Here is a 19,337-nt window from a genome sequence, read left to right as displayed (position 1 = left end):
CTCAAATTGCAATAGCTATGAAAAGTGAAAGTGAATGTGAAGTCGCTCAGTCGTGTCCGACTCTTTGGGATAATGTGAACTGTAGCCCACCAGGCTCCTCTGTCCATGGGATTCTCCAGGCAAGAATACTGGAGCGAGTCACCATTTCCTTCTCCAGGGGATCTTCCTGACCCAGGGATCGAGCCCATGTCTCCTGCATTGCAGGCAGATGCTTTACCTCTGAGTCACCAGGGGAGCCAGCAATAGCTATAGCAATATTAAAAACTGCTTCAAGGAAGAAACAGCTTGCTATAAGACAAAACCACTCTGATAGAATAGTGGAATCTTGGTTATTAAACCTGGCATGTATAGACCCCTTCTTATGTTTCCAGTTACTGTTGGGAGCATGTCAAGTGCTTCTCCAGATCCTCATACAACATCCTTTGAGGTAGGGATTTTCAAATCTGCCCATTTCACACATGAGGATACTGAGGACTAGAGAATCAGGTGACCTGCCTAAAGAGACAGCACTACTCAAGAGCAGAGGTGAGATTGAAACCAGGTCTCTCCAGGCCCAAATGCAAGCCTCCTTTACCTCGTGTTCAATGCCCACTGTAGGGCAGGGCACCCAGGTCACAAGCCAGGGAGAGGTATCCATGGAGCCCTCCAGCTGCCCCCCAGAAACAGTCTACAAGGCTGGTATTTTGCCTTCCTGGGAGCTCTGAACAACCCAGACACAGCCCATGTACTCACCTGTCCTCTCTGACTGTTGTTTCCAGGCCTGTGATTCTGGACCCGGCTGACCCAACTGGAAATGTGGCTGGTGGAGATCCACAGAGGTGGCAGCTGCTGGCACAGGAGGTTACAATCTGGCTCAAGTATTTGTGCTGTAAGAACATGGATGGAACGCCAGTGAGCACCTGGAACGTGCCGGTGAGAACGCCCGATTTCTTCATGTGACCTGATACTGATGGCGTGTAGAGAACAACTTCTAGAAATGCTACTTCGTCAAATGGAATTTCATCTCGGTCTTTGTATTCTTTCACTGTGGTTACTAGAAATGTAGAATTACACCAGTCTCTGCCCCAGAATGAATCCTTTGGTTAGACAGCAGGCTTACCAACTTACATTGTCACCCTGCCTTGGTATCCAAACCAACATGTCATTGACAAAAGTCCATTCCAGAAAACCTCCCATAAGGACACACAAAAGATCAAGATGTTCTTACAGTTACCTGAGTCACTGGTCACCTAAGTGGCTGGAAGACAGCCTTTGGCTTCTCCAGATTGCTGTCCCTCCTTTGAGGCCTCCGGCATCCCTGTGAGATGGGTTTTACTCTGATTCTCATAATAATACATTGAGACATGGCCACTCACTCAGAGTCCCCTGGTGAGTGAGAGACGAGGGTGTGAAGTTGAACCCTGGTCCTTCTTGCTGTGAAGCTCCTGCTCTTTGTTGCTCCTCCCAATGTGTTTCATACATTGAATTTTTCTGTTTCCCATTTGGGGACCATGACAAGGAATCTAGCAGAGCCTCAGTGGAGGGAACATACTCAGCTGAGCATGCCAGCTACTGCCCTCCGTGATCCATCTCCACGTTGACACCAAAGCCACGCTGCCTACCTGCAGCTCCCAGACAATGACCACGCGTGCCAGAGGCACTCAGGCAGCCCCATTCCTGAGAGTCAGGGGAAGCTCCGACATGTGACATGGGCGAGAGGACTCTCCACGGACTTGCTGGACTCTGTCTTGACTGCAGAGCCAACTGTCCTTCCTTCTTGCCTTCACCCAGAGTCAGATTAGATCAGGGTTGTCAGCTTGCGCAGCTTCTATAAGATCCCTGGTCATTGTCTCTCACCTGGCTGTTTCCCCAAACAATCTCCCACATTTAATCTCACACTGGCATCTGCTCCTTAGAGTGACCCAGACCCACACAAGCACCTCTGCCACCACCCTCAAGGTAGGTGTGGGCTCTTCAGCAAATGCTAGCTGTGGTACCGAGGTACCATCCTGGTCATCCTCAGCCGTCACCTCTTCTCAGTCAATGTCACTGCCTCCGAGATGGCTCCTAGATGAAGCCACCATCTCACCCTCTCCCCACCCTGTCCCAGCCCTCATCCTGCTCCTTGGCCGGGGCTTCTGTGTTTATCCTTTCTACATTTGTGTTCTCAGATGCTTTGACATCTGGGCCCTGCTGATCCTGGAGAGACTGCCCTCCCAGGGTTGGCTGGTTCCTAGACACAGCCAGCAGCTCACCTGTTGGCCTTTCCCATGCAAACCTGTCGAGCATTTCCTCTCTGCTCCACTGCCCAGACTCAGAGCCAATCTGAGCCACAAGCCACCCTACCCCACTCATGCTGGGACCAGGTACCAGGTGACTCAGGAAACCCCTTCCTCTCCACAGCCCTCTTACTTTATTCATACTTGCCGTCCCAAGACTGCTTTCCCTGCCTCGCCTGCCTTTCCCAGAGAAATGACCATCAGGGTCTTGGCCTTGTTTTCCTCTAAGTCAGTCTGCCTCTTGGAAGACCCTGGGGGTTCCCGTGTGGCCTGGACACAAGATGACAGACTGTGTCTCCTGTTTCTAGGGACCTGGGAGGACCATACTTGGTCATTGATTTAAGCATGAGAGTGAGAAATGTTTTTTTTTTTTTTTTTAAAGAGGAAGAATCCCAAAGTGTCTCGAAAATTTGGGACCTTTTCTTTCTGTCTCAATTTCCATGTCTATGTTGAGTCTTTCTGAAATGGGATTTTACCCCAGATGGGGTTTTGTTACCACTGTGTTATCTTTAGCACAGGTATCTCTTCATGCAGAGAGGACACCTTGGAATCACATATAATTACCATGTGGGTGGCCCACTTGTATTGTTTTCTGAGGGTGTTTCAGAATTATACATAAAGCCACAGTCACTAGCAGATTAATTGAACTGGGAAATAGCTGCTCAGCTGAAGAGCCACATGGATCATATGGCAGAACTATTGGTAATTCTTGAGGAACTCTCCTACTCTTTCCATAGTGGTGGCACCAAAGTGCGTTCTCAGCAAGAGTGGTCCAGGCCCTCCACATGCTCACCAACATGAGTGTCCTTTAACACATGTAACAGCTATGCTAACAGGTAAAAGTGATGTCTTATGATTTTGATTTCCATTTCCCAGATGATTCATAATATTGAGTATGGGAATTCCCTGGGGGTCCAGTGGTTAGGACTGGGCGCTCTCACTGTCGGGGTCAGAGTTCAATCCCTGGTTGGGCAACCAAGATCAGGCAAGCTACACAGTGTGGCCAAAGAGTAACGATGCGCATCTTTTCATATAGCTGCTGGCCATTTGTAAAGCTTCTTTAGAGAAATAAAAATTCAATCTTTAGCCCATTGTATAATTAGGATATTCGTCCTTTAGCCATTGAGTTGTCCAAGGCCCTCATTATTTTGCTACTTTACCCCTTATCAGATTTGTGGTTTGCAGTCATTTTCTCCCTTTCCATTACCTTTTCTCCCTTTCATTTCATACTTTTTTTTTCATTTTTAATTATAGTTCATTTGCATTGCGTGTTGCTTTGAATGCACAGCTAAGTGATTCAGCTATACATGTATCTATTCTTTTCCATCAGTTACTTTTTCACTTCACTGGGTTTCTTTTTTTTTTTCATTTGCTGGGCAGAAGCTTCTTAGTTGGATTAGTTCCCTGTTGTCTATTTTTGCTTTATTGTCAGTGCTTTGCTTACACAGTCAACTACTCTTTGGCAAAGTTGTCAAGAATATACAATGAAGAAAGGACAGTCTCTTCTATAAATCAAGCTGGGAACATTGGATATCCACATGCAAAAGGGTAAAATCACACCTTTTCCTCCAGCATGCACAAGTATCAACTCAGGATAGATAAAACTTGAAACTGTAAAACTCCTCGAAGAAAACACAGAGGAAACTTCATGACATGGATTTGGCAATGACTTTATGAACGTCATATCAAAACTGAGAAACGGGTGTGAGTTGGGGATCCCGCACCAGTTCTTTTTTTTTAACTTTTATTTTTACTTTATTCTACTTTATAATACTGTATTGGTTTGCCATACATTGACATGAATCCACCACGGGTGTACATGCGATCCCAAACATGAACCCCTCCCACCTCCCTCCCCACAACATCCCTCCGGGTCATCCCAGTGCACAAGCCCCAAGCATGCTGTATCCTGCATCGGACATAGACTGGTGATTTGATTCTTACATGATATTAAACATGTTTCAATGCCATTCTCCCAAATCATCCCACCTCTCCTCTCCTCTGAGTCCAAAAGTCCGCTCTACACATCTGTGTCTTTTTGCTGTCTTGCATACAGGGTCATCATTGCCATCTTTCTAAATTCCATATATATGTGTTAGTATACTGTATTGGCTGCACCAGTTCTTCTAGTGGATGCCAAGTATTCCAGCAGCACTTGCTGAAGGGACCATCCTTCCCACTGTTCTGCAGAACCACCTCAGACAGATGTGCGGAGTCCTCTGTGTGTGAGCCTGTGTTGGTCCATTGGTCAGTTTTTGTGTCCTTGAGTTAATACTACCTTGACTAATTATGATATCCTGATATTCTCAGTGTCTTGTGGAAAACTCTATTCTATCCAAATTAATGTCTTCTGTTGGCTCTGTCTATTTCTATGTAATATTATAATCAGTTGGTGAATTTTCACCCAAAAGATAGGGAGGCATTTGATTAGAATTCCATAAATTAGTTCAGGGAAAATGACATCCATGTAATATTGAGAATTCCAGTCCAGAAACTTGGAACTTCTTTCCATTAATTGTCTTCTTTAATTACTCTGTAACTACATTGTATAGTTTTTCCCTGCATTGCTAGTGCATATATTTTGTATTGCTAGTACATACATTTTACACATATTATTCCTAGATATCCATATTTATATTAGTGTACTTAGCAAGTTTTCCTTACTTTCATTTGTAATGTTGGTTTCATGAAGACCTCAATGTTTTCAGTGGGTATGTGGATTATAGTATGATGAGTGAGCTTTATAATTCTCTGAAGTTTGTGGTTTTATTGTATGTTGCTGTAAATCTATATCCCTGTATGACCACAAGAAACAATAAAGCATTTCCTTCCTAAACTTTTTTGGATAAGTGTTTGTCAGCTGACCTCTGATGATTTGGTCAAAGCTGGCAGAAGCAGGTGACGCAAAGCTCGAGGGTGGTGCACTTCAGAACTGCTGGTTCAACCACAAATTCATGAGACTCAGCAACAGAGAAGAGAGCGTGTAAGGGATGATGGACATGCTCGTATGAAATCTGAAAGAGCCAAGTCATAAATGCCTCATTGTCCAGAGCTGAGTCCCACCCCCTGCCATTCTGGGCCACTTCCTGCTGAGGAAACAAAACTGGGGAGAACTGAGACTAAGGCAGGAGAGGGGAGGGTGGAGTGCTCTGAGCCTCCCTGGAGACTCAGCGTCTTGTTGGGGGCCCCAGCCCCACCAGGGGTGCGGTCTGCTGTGCTGCCTGCCTTTGGGGCTCCCCGCTCCACGGGAGCTGTCCTGTCTCAGGGCTTCTTCCTCTCTCTGTTCATGTTTCTGAGCACAAGTCTCTCACAGTTCGAGAGCCTTACCAAAATGAGGTGTCTCTAAAAAGTGGAGCAGAGATCATCGTATCTCTCCTGGGGCAGTCGTGCCTAAACCAAGCAGGCAAGAGGAAACGGTAAATTAGCACAATTTGGGGACATTCTTTATGGAACCCAACCAGTCTTACTCGTTTGATTGAATGGCAAAGTGTGTGAACTTAATTTTTCTAACAATGGGGCAGCAGAGATCTGTCCTCTGCAGCTGGGGACCTGAGAGGTACACTTTTCCTTTTTTTTTAGAGGTGTACTTTTGTGGGACTTGATACATAGGAAGTTTTTAATTAATACCTGCCATAATGATTATAAATAATTACCATCACTATCTTACTCACAGCAAAGAGTGTTTATTAATGATCTCTCCAGCCTGGTTCAAATTGTGGTGCCAGAGAAGACTCTTGAGAGTCCCTTGGACTGCCTGCATGGAGATCAAACCAGTCAATCCTAATGGAAATCAACTCTGAATATTCATTGGAAGGACTGATACTGAAGCTGAAGCTCCAATACTTTGGCCACCTGATGGGAAGAGGAGACTCATTGGAAAAGACCCTGATTCTGGGAAAGATTAAGGGCAGGACGAGAAGGAGACAACAAAGGACGAGATGGCTGGATGGCATCACCAACTCCATGGACGTGAGTGTGAGTAATCTCCGGCAGTTGGCGATGGACAGGGAGACCTGGTTTGATGCAGGCAATGGGGCTGCAAAGAGTCAGACATGACTCAGTGACTGAACTGAGACCATTAGCCAATTTAAGATGCAATAAAGACTTTTTCGAGGGGCTGCTCAGGTAGGTAATGAATCTACCTGCCAATCCCTGGGTCAGGAGATCCCCTAGAGAAGGAAATGGCAACCCACTCCAGTATTCTTGCCTGGAGAATCCCATGGACAGAGAAGCCTGGTGGCTGCAGTCCAAGGGGTCACAAAGAGTCAGACATGACTTAGTGACTAAACTACCAAAAAGATTTTTAAAGTCAGAATCACCCTTTAATTTTGGTTCGTGTTTGGTACCTTTCAAATTCCTTTTTGTGTCTCCTCTTTCAGATTATCCTGTGAAATAGTTCCTAGAGTGATAACAAAAAGTTTCTCCAGAGAAATGGAATATTTCCTGCCATATCAGTAGAGACCTATGAGACCTTCAAGAACTAAATACCCGAAAAAGATGTCCTTTCATTATAGGGGAATGAAATGCAAAAGTAGGAAGTCAAGAGATACCTGGAGTAACAGGAAACTTTGGCCTTGGAATACAAAATGAAGCAGGACAAAGGCTAACAGAATTTTGCCAGGAGAACTCACTGATCATAGCAAACACCCTCTCCAACACCACAAGAGAAGTCTCTATACATGGACATCACCAGGTGGTCAATACCGAAATCAGATTGATTATTTTCTTTGCAGCCAAAGGTGGAGAAGCTCTGTACAGTCAGCAAAAACAAGGCTGGGAGCTGACTGTGGCTCAGATCATGAACTCCTTATTGGCAAATTCAGACTTAAATTGAAGAAAGTAGGAAAACCACTAGACCATTCAGATATGACCTAAATCAAATCCCTATGATTATAGAGTGGAAGCGACCAATAGATTCAAGGGATTAGATCTGATAGAGTGCCTGAAGAACTATGGATGCCACTGTATAGGAGGCAGGAATCAAGACCACCCCTAAGAAAAAGAAATCAAAAAGGCGAAATGGTTTTCTGAGGAGGCCTTAGAAATAGCTGAGAAAAAAAGAGACGCTAAAGGCAAAGGAGAAAAGGAAAGATAGAAGCATCTGAATGCAGAGTTCCAAAGAATAGCAAGGAGAGATAAGCAAGCCTTTCTCAGTGATCAATGCAAAGAAATAGAGGAAAACAATAGAATGGGAAAGGCTAGAGATCTCTTCAAGAAAATGAGAGATAGCAAGGGAACATTTCATGCAAAGATGGGCTCAATAAAGGACAGAAATGGTCTGGACCTAACAGAAGCTGAAGATACTAAGAAGAGGTGACAAGAATACACAGAAGAACTATGTGAAAAAGATCTTCATGACCCAGATAACCACGATGGTGTGATCACTCACCTAGAGCCAGACATCCTGGAATGAGAAGTCAAGTGCGCCCTAGGAAGCATCACTACGAACAAAGCTAGTGGAGGTGATGGAGTTCCAGTGGAGCTATTTCAAATCCTAAAAGATGATATGCCAGCTCAATATGCCAGCAAATTTGGAAAACTCAGCAGTGGCCACAGGACTGGAAAAGGTCTGGTTTCATTCCAGTTTCAAAGAAAGGCAATGCCAAAGAATGTTCAAACTACCACACAACTGGACTCGTCTCACACGCTAGCAAAGTAATGCTCAAAATTCTCCAAGCCAGGCTTCAACAGTATGTGAACCATGAACTTCCAGATGTTCAAGCTGGATTTAGGAAAGGCAGAGGAACCAGAGGTCAGATTGCCAACATCTGTTGGATCATGGAAAAAGCTAGAGAGTTCCAGAAAAACATCTTCTGCTTTATTGAGTATGCCAAAGCCTTTGACTGTGTGGATCACAACAAACTCTGGAAAATTCTGAAAGATATGGGAATACCAGACCACCTGACCTGCCTCCTGAGAAATCTGTATGGAGGTCAAGAAGCAACAGTCAGGAACTGGACATGGAACAACAGGCTTGTTCCAAATAAGGAAAGGAGTACATCAAGGCTGTATATTGTCAGCCTGCTTATTTAACTTCTATGCAGATTACATCATGAGAAATGGTGGGCTGGAGGAAGCACAAGCTGGAATTGAGATCGCTGGGAGAAATATTGATAAACTCAGATATGCAGATGATACCACCCTCATGGCAGAAAGTGAAGAAGAACTAAAGAGCCACTTGATGAAAGTGAAAAGGAGAGTGAAAAAGTTGGCTTAAAATTCAGCATTCAGAAAATGAACATCATGGCACCTGGTCCCATCACTTTATGGCAAATAGGTATGGAAACAGTGGATACAGTGAGCGACTTTGTTTTGGGGGCTCCAAAATCACTGCAGATGGTGACTGCAGACATGAAATTAAAAGACACTTGCTCCTTGGAAGAAAAGTTTTGACCAACCTAGACAGCATATTCAAAAGCAGAGACATTACTTTGCCAACAAAAGTCCGGCTAGTCAAAGCTATGGTTTTTCCAATAGTCATGTACAGAGGTGAGAGTTGGACGATAAAGAAAGCTGAGCATGGAAGAATTGATGCTTTTGTACTGTGGTGTTGGAAAAGACCCTTGAGAGTCTCTTGAACTGCAAGGAGATCCAACCAGTCCGTCCGAAAGGAAATCAGTCCTGAATATTCATTGGAAGGACTGATGTTGAAGCTGAAACTCCAATATTTTGGCCACCTGAGGCGAAGAACTGACTCATTGCAAAAGACCCTGATTCTGGGAAAGATTGAAGGCAGGAGGAGAAGGCGATGCCAGAGGATGAGATGGTTGGATGGCATCATCAACTCGATGGACTAGAGTCTGAGTAAGCTCTGGGAGTTGGTGATGGACAGGGAAGCCTAGTGTATTGAGTCCATGAGGTCACTAAGAGTCGGACACGACTGACCGACGGAACTCAACTGAACTGCTATGAGTAAACAAGGTTGTCACAGTCATCAGCAATTGCGGCCCTTCAGTGTGAGCTGGTGAGCCCTGAGGAGACCCAGGAGGAAAGGTGAGCCCTGAGGAGAGCCAGGAGGAAAGGTGAGCCCTGAGGAGACCCAGGAGGAAAGGTGAGCCCTGAGGAGACCCAGGAGGAAAGGTGAGCCCTGAGGAGACCCAGGAGGAAAGCTGAGCCCTGAGGAGAGGCGGCTCAGCATGCGGAAGCAGGAAGGGTGTGCTTGTCGCTCGGCTGGGTCTGACTCTCATCCCACAGACGATAACCGGGGCTTCCCGGTGGCTCAGTTGGTTAGAATCCACCTGAGATTCTGGAGACCTGGCTTCGATCCCTGAGTGGGGAAGATCCCGTGGAGGAGGGCTTGGTACCCCACTCCAGTATTCTTCCCTGGAAAATCCCCATGGACAGAGGAGCCTGGTGGGCTGTAGTCCGTGGGGTCACACAGAATTGGACATGACTGAACAGCTAAGCACAGCACAGACTGTAGCCGCCAGGCTCCTCTGTCCATGGGATCCTCCAGGCAAGAACGCAGGAGCCCGTAGCCATGCCCTTCTCCAGGGGATCTTCCTAACATTAGCCCCAGATAGCGGAGGCGTGTATCAAAGGAATGATTTCAGTGAGCACCGACTCTGACATCTTCCCATACAGAAAAAGCACTCTATGCCTAAACTTGAGATTGTTGGTGGCCAAAATCTTGGCTTTCTCAGCCCTGCAAAGCCAAATAAAAAATAGAGAGACAGAGTATGGAGGAAACAGAAAGGTAGCTTTAATTCTCAGCTGGCAGAGGGGTGCTCCATAAACTCATGCCTTAAAAACTGCGCCCCCCACCTTGAGGGGTCCAGGGACTTTTATAAGATGAGGGCTTCCAGTTCAGGAATCAATGATGAGGAACAAAGGTGTTAGGATCTTGACGTGTTCCTCTTGCACTATTTCAAACACAGTCACAGGCTGGCATCAGTAATCCAGTAATTGAGTCTGGCAGTTTGGCAGCTCTGCGGCTGTCTTTCCGATATATAAAAGAAGAACTTTAAGGGGAAGAGTGTTGCAAGCGTAAACACCAGATACAGGATGTATTTAGCCCACCAGGCCTCAAAGAATTGGCACTGACTAAGCACTCTCGAGCACCCGCACAGAAAGGAAAATGGGGGTGAGCTGGAGCTCCTGCAGAGTGAGGAGGCAGAAAAGCAAATTTACAGACATGCACACTCAGGAGCAGTTACAGTTGAAAAAAAAGACCCTGGTGCCGGGAAAGATTGAAGGCAGGAGGAGAAGGGGATGACAGAGGATGAGATGGTTGGACGGCATCACCGATTCGATGGACATGAGTTTGAGCAAGCTCCAGGAGTTGGTGATGGACAGGGAGGCCTGGCGTGCTGCACTGAACTGACAAAGTGAAAAAACTAAGACTGTTCAGGCCTCTCACTCTTCTCTTTATCTTCTTTGTTCTCCGGAAAGGGAAAGTAAAAGGCTCATTCCTGTATGTTTTTTTTTTTTCTTTCCCTTTTCACCTCAATGGGATATCTGGTTTTCTTTAATTTATTCAAAAACATTTGATGTCCAGACTACCTGACCTATGTTGCGAAACTTCTATACAACCTGGCTCCTCCCCTCGCCTCCTTGGAGCAGTCTTCTCAGGGTCACTTGAGAGGCTGTCTCCTCGGCTTAAAGTGCTAAAAATTCCCATCAAATGAAACATATGTCAACTTTTATGTTGTGAATACTTTTCAGGTCGAAAGTCCTCTTTACAAATTACGAGAGAGAGGCATGCCCGGTTATATTCGTGTTCAAAGCTGCATAGCTAGGTACAGCTCACAATTTTTCTGTCAACCTAAAGAACTAAAGTTTATGAAAAAGTAAAACATATAGATTCATGCCATTAAAAAAGAGAGAGAGAGATAGAAATTACGTTTATGTGTATGTGTGCGTAAACCTAGAAAAATACCTCGTAAGACTACACCAAAGTAGTTATGGTTGTAGTCTTTGCTGTTTAGGATCAGAGGTGGACTAAACAATGCTTCCGGATTTTTCTGACTGTTTCTGTTTGCTATATACATGTACTGCTGCAAGGATCATAGGAGACTATAAAACAATTTCATCCACAATGAAAAAGGAAAGGAAACCATAAATCTATCTGTAATTATGATTAGTCTTGGGTGAAGTACTAACGTGGGTTTAAAAGCCGATTATACAGAGTAAAATAAGCCAGAAAGAAAAACACCAATACAGTATACTAACATATATATATGGAATTTAGAAAGATGGTAATGATAACCCTGTATGCGAGACAGTTAAAGAGACACAGATGTATAGAACAGACTTTTGGACTCTGTGGGAGAGGGAGAGGGTGGGATGATTTGGGAGAATGGCATTGAAACATGTATACTATCATGTAAGAAACAAATCACCAGTCTAGGTTCGATACAGGATACAGGATGCTTGGGGCTGGTGCACTGGGATGACCCAGAGAGATGATATGGGGAGAGAGGTGGGAGGGGGTTCAGGTTTGGGAACTCATGTACACCCGTGGCGGATTCAAAAATATGTATGGCAAAACCATACAGTATTGTAAAGTAAAATAAAAAAATAATAATAAATAAAATAAAAATAAATAAATAAAAGCAGCTTTTCAGAGTACAGTCTGAAGACAGACCAGACATGCTAGTCTGCCTGCTAAAGGCAGGGAGTAATTCTGGGATTCTGGAGGAGAAAGCTGAGAGACCTGACAGTTTGTGGGATCGCAGGAGCCTTTCATTTGCAGAGAGAAAAACTAGAAACAAGGATTCAGGACAAAACTCCTCCCTTTCAAGGAACTGAAACCAGCAGCAGCATAGCTCCTCCCTGCCAGTGAAATGAAACTTGACAGCCCCCTAGACGCAGGCAGCAGAGGAGACAGAAGCTCACAGCTTCAGGCAGCAGCTCCTCCGCCTCTGGCTCTCCAGTCCCCAGTGTCATGATGGAGCTCAGAAATACTCCGGCCAGCTCTCTAGACAAGTTCATCGAAGACAACCTCCTGTCAAACACGGAGTTCCGCACGCAGGTCAACCAAGCCATCGACACCATCTGCACTTTCCTGAAGGAGAGGTGTTTCCGATTTGCCCCTCGCCCCATTCGGGTGTCCAAAGTTGTGAAGGTGAGTCCAGAACTGCCTCACTGGGGAGAAGGGGGCTGGTGAGCAAGCCTTTCCACAGAAACAGAGAGCAAGAGGTTGAGGTCTCTAGGGCAGGTGGTTTCTGATTTATCCCTGCCAAAACTATATCCACACTTGTGAAAATAGCTTCTGGGGTGAGGGCATCCATCTATAAATTTTTAAATTAATTTATTTGTTTTAATCGGAGGATGATTACAATATTGCGATAGCTTTTGCCGTACATCAGCGTGAATCAGCCACAGGTGTCCATGTGTCCCCCCATTCTGAAGCCCTCCCACTCCCTCCCCACTCCATCCCTCTGGGTTGTCCCAGAGCCCCAGCTTTGGGTGCCCTGCCTCATGCATCGAACTTAACAAATGCCCTGATGAAGTGTATAAATCACCTCTGAAACATCCACTAGGTAACCATTAAAAGAAAGAGAAAGATAAAGAAACTATGTGAGTGTGTGTGAATGTGTGTGTGTTGACCAGGAAAGAAATCTCACAAGAGGTCCAGAATCAGCAGGCAGAAAATGCTCCTGCTCGCACCTGTGGGCTCAGCTCCCCCAGCTCTACCTGTAGGCAGAGTTTGATGTCCTGCCTGCCTCTGATGCCCTGGGTGAGTGCTCCCAGTCATAAGGCATTTCAGCCTTTGTCTTAAGTTGGGGCTTATTCTGGTCCTCTTCAGTTCCCTGAGCAGAAAATGCTCACACTTTGAGAGTCTTATGGCATTAAAATAGGCAAACTGAAATCCATCTGTATCAACAATCCTTACTAGTCTTTGACAGGCTAAGGTTTCACCAGTTCTGCAGAGTCACGAGCTGGTTAAGTGTATATGTTTTGAAAGCGGATAGCACCTGTTGGCTGTGAAATATTGGGCAAGTCACCTAAACCTCTGTGCCTCTGTTTCCTTATCCAGAATTTTCAGGACCTCACGGGCTTGCAGGTCAAATAAACTAAGGAATGGGCCGCTTTAAGTGTTAATCCTGTCAGATCATAAAACAACAGGGAGTAAAGATCATGGATCCAGGGGGGAAAACGGGTGTGAACTGCATCTCTCACCTACTAGCTGTGTGACTTGACTGATAACATGATCTCTCTCAGCATCTGTTTCCCCATCCAGAAGATGACAACAGATAATAACAGTGGCTAGATCCCAGAGTTCTTGTGAGCATTCTAGGAGTTACAGCCGCTGATGCCTTCAGAGCAGTGGCTAGCACTCAAAATGTTAGTGATTGCTCTCAGCATTTCATTTAAGGAGGCTCTTCTCAATGAAATGTGTCAATACTCACTCTTATCACCGTTTTAGGGCGGCTCCTCAGGCAAAGGCACGACCCTCAGGGGACGATCAGATGCTGACCTCGTCGTCTTCCTCACCAATCTGAAAAGTTTTCGGGAACAGCTTCAGCGCCGAGGACAATTCATTGAAGAAATCAGAATACAGCTGGAAGCCTGTCAAAGAGAGGAAAGATTTGAAGTGGAGTTTGAGGTCCAGAAACAGCAGAATCCCCGTGCTCTCAGCTTTGTGCTGAGGTCCCCAAGCTCAACCAGGCGGTGGAGTTTGATGTCCTGCCCGCCTTTGATGCCCTGGGTGAGTGCTCCCAGCCACAAGTTCTTACAGTCTTTGTCCTATGTCAGGGCTTCTTCCGCTCTCTTTCCTTGTCTCTGAGCAGAAATGTCTCTCACTTCGAGACTCTTTATAACCAAGGTATCCCTTCAAGTGGGAGGAGACCCCAGCGTCTTTCCTGGGACAAGAATGCCCAGGGTCACACTCAGCCACTGAAGTGGCTGAGTTAAACAACAAATTGGTGCAATTGGGGGATCAAGATATTTGTATAGAACACCTGCCAGGCTTACTAGTTTGACTTTTGGCCAACTGTGTGATCTCTTTCTAAAAACTAGGTCTAGGATAACCTCAATATGTTAATTTCATTTTCTATGCAAAATGTGAGGCAACCATTCAAACTTTTACTGATGGTGGGAATCTTGAGATGATGTGCAGGAGCACTGGGACAGGAAGCAATTCATTCTTTGAGGCTCAGTTTCCACTGTGAACCTTAGATGCGGGGCTTCCCTGGCGGCTCAGTGGTTAAGAATGCAGCTGGGAAGCAGAAGATGTAGGTTCGATCCAGGAGGATCCCTGGAGAAGGAAATGGCAAGCCACTCCAGTATTCCTGCCTGGGAAATCCCATGGACAGAGGAGCCTGGCAGACTACAGCCCAGAGGGTCGCAGTGAGTCGGACTGGACTTAGCAACTGAGCAGGAGCCCAGACTTGGAGGCCCAAGGCCTATTCCATGGCCTAAATGAGACAGACAGAGAGCCTCTCTCCTGTAGCCTGACCATGTGAACACCAGGAATGAGATGATAACTCGCTGCGACAGAAATGAAATAGGGTGACCCAAGAGAGCAATGGGGAATCAGAGGACTTTGGAGACAGGGTGACAAGGAGGTGACCTCTGACCTGAGGCCTGAGGGGGTGAGAAGAGGCCAAGCACTCAAAGATTTGGGGGTCCAGAGGAGGAAACAGCAAGTGCACAGACAGGAATGAAGGTGGCCTATTGGGAGAAGTGAAGCAACCAGGGGAGTCAGCGGCAAAGGGATTGAGGCAGGAGGGAAGACGAAGAAGGAGACAGGTCTCACCATCCGCGTTGGCCACTGTGAGGACTTGGGATTTTATCCAGAGTTCCTGGGAAGCAAGAAGTGGAAGGCTCAGGTGTAAAGGGCTCTATATGGGCTGTGGAGGATCCAGGGAGGAGGGTGCCACCACCTCTGCTGAGTCCAGGTGAGAGACGATGGGTGATGGTGGTAGAGGTGGGAGAAGGGAGGACTGGGATGGACCTCAGGCCTCCTGGCTCTGGACTGCTGACCTCCCACTGCCCCCATGGCCAGTGAGTCTGTGTCCCCAGGGCAACAGAAAGAAACTCAGAAACGAGCTGACATTTAAACTTGAATTCATTCCCAACAGGTCAGTTGACCAAAGATTACAGACCTGACCCTGAAATCTACGTCCAGGTCATCCAAGAGTGTGAGAAACTGAGGAGAGAGGGCGAGTTCTCCCTTGCTTCACGGAGCTGCAGAGAGCCTTCCTGAAGGAGCGTCCGGCCAAGCTGAAGAGCCTCATCCGCCTGGTGAAGCACTGGTACCAACTGGTATGGCCGGTCCCATCTGGGCAGAGAGCCGAGGAGGAGGAGGAGGGGAAGGGAGAGAGTGAGGCCGGGAGAGGAGGGAGGGGTGAGAGGAGGGAGGGAAGGAGCAGGGAGAGGTGTGGGGAGGAGAAGAAAGAGGAGAGGAGGGAGGAGGGGAGGAATCAGAAAGGATGCGGGAGGCAGGAGGGAGCCGGACAGAGACGGACAGAGAGGAGGGAAAGCGAGCCAGGAGGGAGAGATGAGAGGAGGAACGTGGAGGAGTAGACACTGGTCAGACGGGGGAAAAAGCATGGGGAAGAAGGGTGGGGTCAGGGACATTGCCAGTGGACTCAGGTATCTTCCTCTTCCAGGTTCTCCCATATCAGCATATGACAGCTCCATGCTGTGAGTTGTTCCGGACCAAACCATGGGCCTTTCTTATCTTTTCATAAACACACACACACACCCCACCAATCCAGAAACGCCTTGGTCCTGTGTTAAATATCATCATCAACTACCCCTTGCCCCTGCTCCCAGGCTGGTCTCTCCTGTGCATTGGTCCACCAAGAAGGAAACTCTACTTCAGCCTCAGGGCCTTTGCATGAGCTTATTTGTTTGTTTATTGTCTGTCTTCCCTCTGAGAATGTACATAAAAGTAGGCATTTGTTTATTTGTATGCATTGTGTAAATATATAATATGACACTGCATGTTTTATTCACTGCTGCTGCCCTAGAACCTAGAACAGTGCCTGGAATATAATAGGTTCTCAGCAAGCAATTATTCAATGAATTAATCAGCTCCCCCCACCCCCGCCCCAACTCCCCTTTGCTCACTTCCTAGCTGTCTGAATCTGGGCAAATGAATTAACCTCTTGTCCTTCCCATTTTCTCCCTTGAAAAGAGTGGCATGGCGCAGCAACACTAAATCACATACCCTGAGGCCATGCACACAGATGCTTCAGGTAGGATGCATGTTTGAAGAATATTAACCCCTCAAGTCCATGAGCGTGGTACCTCTTTCCATTTATTTTGTCATCTTCAGTTGTTCTCATCAAAGTCAGGTATAGGTCTTTCAGTGTGGTTGAATGTATTCCTAGTTAAAAAAATTTTTTAATGTAATTGTAAATGGGATGGCTTTTAAATTTCTCTAATGAGGTGGATGAAACTGGAGCCTATTATACAGAGCTAAGTAAGCCAGAACAAAACCACCAGTACACTATACTAACGCATATATATGGAATTTACAAAGATGGTAACAACAACCGTGTATGCGAGACAGCAAAAGAGACACAGATGTTGGAACAGCCTTTTGGGCTCTGTGGGAGAGGGCGAGGCTGGGATGATTTGGGAAAATGGCATTGAAACCTGTAAATTATCACATGTGAAATGAATCGCCAGTCCAGGTTCGATGCATGAGACAGGGTGCCCGGGGCTGGTGCGCTGGGATGACCCAGAGGGATGGGATGGGGAGGGAGGGGCGGGGGTTCAGCATGGGAACACATGTACACCCATGGCTGATTCATGTCAATTTATGGCAAAACCAACACAATATTGTAAAGTAAATAAATATAGCTGAGATTAAAATAATAAATAACTTTCTCATTGGGATAGTTTGTTACTCATATATAGAAACACAACATATTTCTATGTATTATTACCTGCAATCTTCCTAAATTCAGTTTTTATTTCTAATAGTTTTCTGGAGGTGCCTAGAGTTTTCTATGTATAGTGCCATGTCATCTGCAAATAGCAATAGTTAAACTTCCTTTCTAATTTCCATGGATATTGTTTCTTTTCTTGCCTGATTGCCATGGATGGACTTCCAATACTATGTTGAATAAGTGTGAGGAGAGTGGGCATATGTGTCTTGTTCTTGATTTTAAAGAAAAAGCTTTCAGCCTTCACCACTGAGGGTGATGTCAGCTCTAGGCTGGTCATATGCGGCCTTTATCGAGTTATGTTCTCTTCATACCCACCTTGTTAAGAGTTTGTATGACAGTGGTTGTTGAATTTTCTCAATTTTTTTCTGTATATGGGAAAATAATCATAAGTTTTTATCCTTTATTTTGTTAATAGAAATGTATCTCTTTGATTGATTTGTGGATTCTGACCTCCTCGCCTCACTGGACTATATCCAACTTGATCATGCTGTGTGACCTTGTAATATGTTGGTGAATTTGCTTTGCTAATATCTTGTAGAGGATTTTCCGTCTATGATCATCAGGCCTGCTGTTTTCTTTTTGTGTTGCATTTTTCTGCTTTTTGTGTAAAATGAGTTTGGAATCACCTCCTCATCCTCACTTTTCTGAAATAGCTTGAGGATAGGCATTACCTCTTCTCCACACAAAAGCTGAACAAACTCATGTTTCTAATTTGTTCCCTCTCCTCAGTGTAAGATGAAGTATGAGTATAAGCTGCCCGCACAGTATGCCCTGGAGCTGCTGACCATCTATGCCTGGGAACAAGGAAGCTCCAAACCACAATTCAGCACAGCTCAGGGATTTCGGACTGTTTTGGCGTTAATCCTGAAGCATCAGGACCTCTGCATCTACTGGAAAAAGTATTATGACTTGGAAAACCCTACGATTAGCCAATACCTGAGGAGACAACTTGCAAAATCCAGGTACTCTATCCACACATGGCTTAGATCTCCACATAAATGCAGCTCTGATTACAGCGGTGGCACCCTGGAAATGTAGGAAGAGGAGGTTTCCACAATTATTGATCGTCATCTATTCTCAGTCACTATGCTGGGCACTTTACTCCTACCGTCTGATTGAAATAGTAACCTGGAACCCTGTGAGGCAGGCACTGTGCTAACCACAGATCACAGAGGTATGGAAAAAGAAGAGCTTGTGCGAACTTTACAGAAAGTGAGTGAAAGAGCTAAAACTTGACTCAAATTGCAATAGCTATGAAAAGTGAAAGTGAATGTGAAGTCGCTCAGTCGTGTCCGACTCTTTGGGATAATGTGAACTGTAGCCCACCAGGCTCCTCTGTCCATGGGATTCTCCAGGCAAGAATACTGGAGCGAGTCACCATTTCCTTCTCCAGGGGATCTTCCTGACCCAGGGATCGAGCCCATGTCTCCTGCATTGCAGGCAGATGCTTTACCTCTGAGTCACCAGGGGAGCCAGCAATAGCTATAGCAATATTAAAAACTGCTTCAAGGAAGAAACAGCTTGCTATAAGACAAAACCACTCTGATAGAATAGTGGAATCTTGGTTATTAAACCTGGCATGTATAGACCCCTTCTTATGTTTCAGTTACTGTTGGGAGCATGTCAAGTGCTTCTCCAGATCCTCATACAACATCCTTTGAGGTAGGGATTTTCAAATCTGCCCATTTCACACATGAGGATACTGAGGACTAGAGAATCAGGTGACCTGCCTAAAGAGACAGCACTACTCAAGAGCAGAGGTGAGATTGAAACCAGGTCTCTCCAGGCCCAAATGCAAGCCTCCTTTACCTCGTGTTCAATGCCCACTGTAGGGCAGGGCACCCAGGTCACAAGCCAGGAGAGGTATCCATGGAGCCCTCCAGCTGCCCCCAGAAACAGTCTACAAGGCTGGTATTTTGCCTTCCTGGGAGCTCTGAACAACCCAGACACAGCCCATGTACTCACCTGTCCTCTCTGACTGTTGTTTCCAGGCCTGTGATTCTGGACCCGGCTGACCCAACTGGAAATGTGGCTGGTGGAGATCCACAGAGGTGGCAGCTGCTGGCACAGGAGGTTACAATCTGGCTCAAGTATTTGTGCTGTAAGAACATGGATGGAACGCCAGTGAGCACCTGGAACGTGCCGGTGAGAACGCCCGATTTCTTCATGTGACCTGATACTGATGGCGTGTAGAGAACAACTTCTAGAAATGCTACTTCGTCAAATGGAA

The 19,337-nt window shown here is 45.9% G+C and overlaps 1 long non-coding RNA gene and 2 pseudogenes across 3 annotated transcripts; 2 read left to right on the top strand and 1 right to left on the bottom strand.

The window, feature by feature from the left end:
* Positions 1–4,228, top strand: part of LOC121816011 (2'-5'-oligoadenylate synthase 1-like) — a 10,520-nt pseudogene extending 6,292 nt beyond the window's left edge.
* LOC121816967 (uncharacterized) lies at positions 3,575–19,206 on the bottom strand. Of its 3 annotated transcripts, none has more exons than XR_009597042.1 (4): positions 15,311–15,736; positions 14,962–15,007; positions 13,613–13,772; positions 3,575–5,648 (listed from the first exon to the last, which is right to left on the bottom strand). It is a non-coding gene; the product is annotated as an uncharacterized LOC121816967 (long non-coding RNA). The 3 variants fall into 3 exon arrangements; XR_009597043.1 differs by lacking the exons at positions 14,962–15,007; positions 15,311–15,736 and adding exons at positions 16,381–18,133; positions 19,073–19,206 and having other exon boundaries at positions 4,888–5,648; XR_006056715.2 differs by lacking the exon at positions 14,962–15,007 and having other exon boundaries at positions 4,888–5,648.
* Positions 12,068–19,337, top strand: LOC114108712 (2'-5'-oligoadenylate synthase 1-like; annotated as a pseudogene).

Source organism: Ovis aries, chromosome 17 (assembly GCF_016772045.2).
Source record: "Ovis aries strain OAR_USU_Benz2616 breed Rambouillet chromosome 17, ARS-UI_Ramb_v3.0, whole genome shotgun sequence".
Classification (NCBI taxonomy): domain Eukaryota; kingdom Metazoa; phylum Chordata; class Mammalia; order Artiodactyla; family Bovidae; genus Ovis; species Ovis aries.
Note: the sequence above shows the minus strand (reverse complement) of the source record. Positions and strands in the feature narration are given on the sequence as shown.